Below are 4509 nucleotides of genomic sequence, written 5' to 3' on the forward strand. Positions count from 1 at the left end.
TCTTCATTAAAAATTCCCCAGGTGGTTCTCAGTTATGGCTACTTTAGGAACTACTGGTTAATATATGAAAAAAAAAATGAGGCCACAGTTGAATATTCAGTGTCTCTTACTTAAGGTTGTTCATTCCATGGTCACAAACTAAATCTAGCTTTGAAATATGTGTCCATTGTAATCCATCTAGAATAGAATGAATTTAAGTCCAAAGCACAGAACCTGTAGGTAGGTCAAGTTTTGTCATATAGAGAAAATTTTCAAATTTAGGACAAACCCACGATTTTCAAGAACTTGGACTGGGCCAAGAGAAAATGGGAATAATAATATAATAGTATAATATATTTATTTATTTAAAGTTGATTATTCCTTCTTCAGTGTGAATATGACATTGCTATTTAAAATAACTAGTAAACATGGGGAGAACTAGTGAACAAAAGATTTTAAATATTTTTGGAATTGAGAGATTTTTTGACTGGTATTTAGGATTATTGAAATGATATTGCTGGCTATATATACACTGAGTGGCCAGATTACTATGACCACCTGACCTTTGTAGTTAAACTAGCTATAATTTCGCACTGAAGTTGCTAGAGGGCCAGGCATTATAAATAGGGAAGCAGGTTGTTTACCATGACAGTAGAAATGATTTTTTTTCTGAAGATATGGGTAAACTGTGATTTAACAGCCTTTGAACGTGGGATATATATTATTATGAGTGGCCAGATTATTATGACCACCCCATCAGTACTTCATTGGGCCACCTTTTGCCTTCAATACTGCAGTGATTCTTCTTGCCATTGACTCCATGAGATGTTGAAAGGTGATGCAAGGAATCTGACACCATGCCTGATGAATAGCACTGTCCAGTTCTGTGAGATTTGATGGTTGTGGAACCAGCTGCCTGATGGCTCTCTTAACTTCCTCCCACAAATGCTCAATTGGATTGAGATCTGGTGATTGTGGGGGCCACCTAAGCAAGGTAAAGTCTCCCTCATGTTCTTGGAACCACTCCTGCACAATATGAGCACCGTGGCATGGCGCATTGTCTTGTTGGAAGAAGCCATCTCCATTGGGATACACCATCAACATGATAGGATGAACTTGATCAGCAACGATACTTAGGTATGTTGTGCTATCCAGACATTGTTCCACACGAATTAAAGAGCCCAAATCATGCCAGGAAAACGTGCCCCAAACCATAACACTGCCCCACCAGCTTGAAGGGTTGTACTGGTGCATGCTTTCATGCTGTTTCCGCCAAATTCTCACTCTGCCATCTGCATGATGCAACTGGAAACGTGATTTATTGGACCACACAACTTTTTTCCAATGCTCGACTGTCCAATTGTTGTGTTCCTGTGCAAATTGGAGACGTTTTATCTTGGTAACTGCAGACAGCAAAGGTGTTCGAACAGGTCTTTGGCTTCCATATCCCATATGATGCAGTGTACGGCTAATTTGCCTACAAACGTCAGGTGGTCATAATCCGGCCACTCACATTCAAATATATCCCACGTTCAAAGGCTGTTAAATTGCATTGTTTACCCATATCTTCAGAAAAAAATAACTTCTACTGTTGTGGTAAACAACCTGCTTCCCTATTTATAATGGTCTGGCCCTCTAGCAACTTCAGCGCGAAATTATAGCTAATTTGCTTACAGTCTGATACAGCCATGAACTCAAACTTTGGGTGATAATACCAGGTAGATAAGATAATTTTCCTTCAACATCAGCATTGTAGATACTATAAAACAGCCATAAAATTTTCTGTAAGACCATAAATTTTATAGTGTCTCATAACAAAAAAGGGTCTATATAGAAATATGTACTGAAATGGTATCTATATTTTATACCACAAATATCATAGGTCAGTCCTGATTTGGTCTTATTAAAATTTAGTTTCTTAGTTATTTTTTATATATTGCTGATAGCGTCAATTGATTGATTGTTTACCCTTTAAAACAATTTGAAGAAAGGTATCTAGCCAAAACTAACTTAAAAGATTTGAATAGCCTTAAAGATTATTTCTTGAGGATAAACAATCAGGAGCACATTAATGTTTTTAAATTTATTTTTAAATTTTTTGTGTTTAGTGTGTGCCCTGCCCTCCTCTTTTTCCTTCTCTTCCTCCTTTTCTTCTTTTGACATTAGTTTTGAAGCCACTAAAAAACTTTAAAGATTTAGTAGAAGGCTACTCTTTCACTTTTTTGGCTTAATAACCTCATTTGGACCTTCATGATGAGGTTATAATATGGAAGAATAGATCCTTTAGAACTCTTTCCTTTGATTAGTTACATAACTTGGTACATTCATACAACTGAATGCTATGTAGTGATTGAGTGATTTTCTAGCTTTCTATTAATTAATATGGAAAGATAGTCATTAAATAAAAGGGAAAAAAAGATGCTCAAGGTACATCGTTAAGTGAAAAGGCAGAAGAATATCAGAATACAAAACAGTATGATTCCATATGTTTAATGTATAAATTTAAAAAGGAAATAATAGCTAAATTTTGTTAATCTGAGATTATGTGCCAGGTATTGTACTAATCACTTTGTACTCATTAGCCTATTTAATTCCCATAATCTTCTCTTAAGGTGCCTGCTCTTATACTCACTCCCTCCTTTGAGAAATTGAAGCACAGAGACACTAAGTCAGTTGCTCAAGGTCATACAGCTAGTAAGAAGTAGATCTGGGATTTGAATCCAGGAAGTCTGGTTCCACAACTTTCATTTTTAATTTCTTGGCTATAAAAATTGTACCAAAACATTGATGGTGTTACTTGAGGGTGGTATAAAATGAGTTATTTTCATTTTTGTTCCTTTATGCATTGTCACAGTTTTTTTTCCCTTCAATTAGTATGTATTACGTTCAAATTAGAAAAGCAAATTTTGGGGTGAAAATGAAGAATTCCTTCACCACTTAAAAAACATAGCAATAAATGCAATATATACTTAAATGACATCATACAATTTACGGTTCAGCCTAGCAGTCTAAACTAAACTTTAATTCTTTAAGAATTATACATTACTGACCATCTTGGCCGGCTGGGCCGGTGTGTCGGGTGGTGGCGGCGGGAGGTAGGAGGGTAGGTGGGCCGGGTCGCAGCTTTGGTCTTGGCCTTGCCTCCCTCTCCGGTTCCGCCAGGGGCCCACGATGCCGCAGTTCCAGACATGGGAGGAGTTCAGTCTACCTCGCCGACCCTACGAAAGCACGTGTGGTTCTCAAATATAGGCATTCTGATGGGAGTTTGTGTATTAAAGTAACAGGTGATTTAATTTGCTTGGTGTATAGAACAGACCAAGCTCAAGATGTAAAGGTCATTGAGAAATTCCACAGTCAATTGATGCGACTTATGGCAGCCAAGGAATCCCGAAGTGTTGCCATGGAAACGGACTGACTGGTTTGAAATGAAGACTGTTTGCCATATTCTTAGGAAGTAAATGCCTTTTGAATTTGAGGAAGTGTTGGGACAGAGAATCCTTACTGTCCATAGATTCCATATACTTAATGTATATATTCCATATATTTAATGGACACTGATAGACTGAAGTCACCATATTACAGGATATTTGTCACATATTTCCCATGTGGAGTTACTCAGAAGGACAAAGGATTATGGGAACTGTTAAATCTCTGCATACCTCTTTGATACCCCTGTCCATTCCTCTCATTATTTAACCAAGGTGCTAAGCATGACTATCACAACTGTTAAGTTTCCACTAAGCCAGAAGAATATTATTTGATATTTATCTTATATCTGTAACCTGAATTTTACCAACTAATGTAATGTTCATACGTTGATTCCTACATTAAAATATTTTTTGTTAGAAAAAAAAGAATTATACATTACAGATAAGAATATCAAAACTTTGCCATGTAGTGAGTTCTCTAGTCAAAGATGAGTCACTGGCAAAGAATTGGCAATGTAATCCAGTATATCCAAGGACCTGAATTATATTTTAAAATTTGGATGGTGATGGATAATTTTATATATATATATATATATATATATATATATATATATATATATATATATAAATAAAATCTGTATTTATTAAAAGTCATAGGGCACAAGTATACAAGATGAACACGCCCCTGCCCTGGTCACCTTCTAAACAAGCTAAAAACACTGCCTTCTACCTTGCCTGCTTACTGATTAATGCCGGACACCTTCTCACTGAATGACAAGAAAAAGGCTTTAAGGCTTCTCTGAACTCAGTCATAAAATGCTGCCAAATTCACATTGTCATACTTCACTATTGTTAAATAATGCAGAAGAATAACTGTTTTTATCATTCTGATGACTTTTCTGTTTTATAAATTATGTCTTTTCAAATGAGAGAAATCCCTCCTTTTTATACATTATAGTTTAACTCTGTTTAGTTTTAATTCAAAGAAACCTCAGGGAAGTATAATTTTTTCATTTTTTTAGATAACCCAAGAAGTATCATCTATTTCATTTTTTTTAAGAAAACCCAACTTAGCCCTTAAATAGATATCAGACTATTCTGT

General features: G+C 35.7%; 1 pseudogene; it reads left to right on the forward strand.

The window, feature by feature from the left end:
- Positions 1 to 3150: 3150 nt before the first annotated feature.
- Positions 3151 to 3426, forward strand: LOC132232389 (signal recognition particle 9 kDa protein-like; annotated as a pseudogene).
- The last annotated feature ends 1083 nt before the right edge of the window (positions 3427 to 4509 follow it).

Source organism: Myotis daubentonii, chromosome 4 (assembly GCF_963259705.1).
Source record: "Myotis daubentonii chromosome 4, mMyoDau2.1, whole genome shotgun sequence".
Classification (NCBI taxonomy): domain Eukaryota; kingdom Metazoa; phylum Chordata; class Mammalia; order Chiroptera; family Vespertilionidae; genus Myotis; species Myotis daubentonii.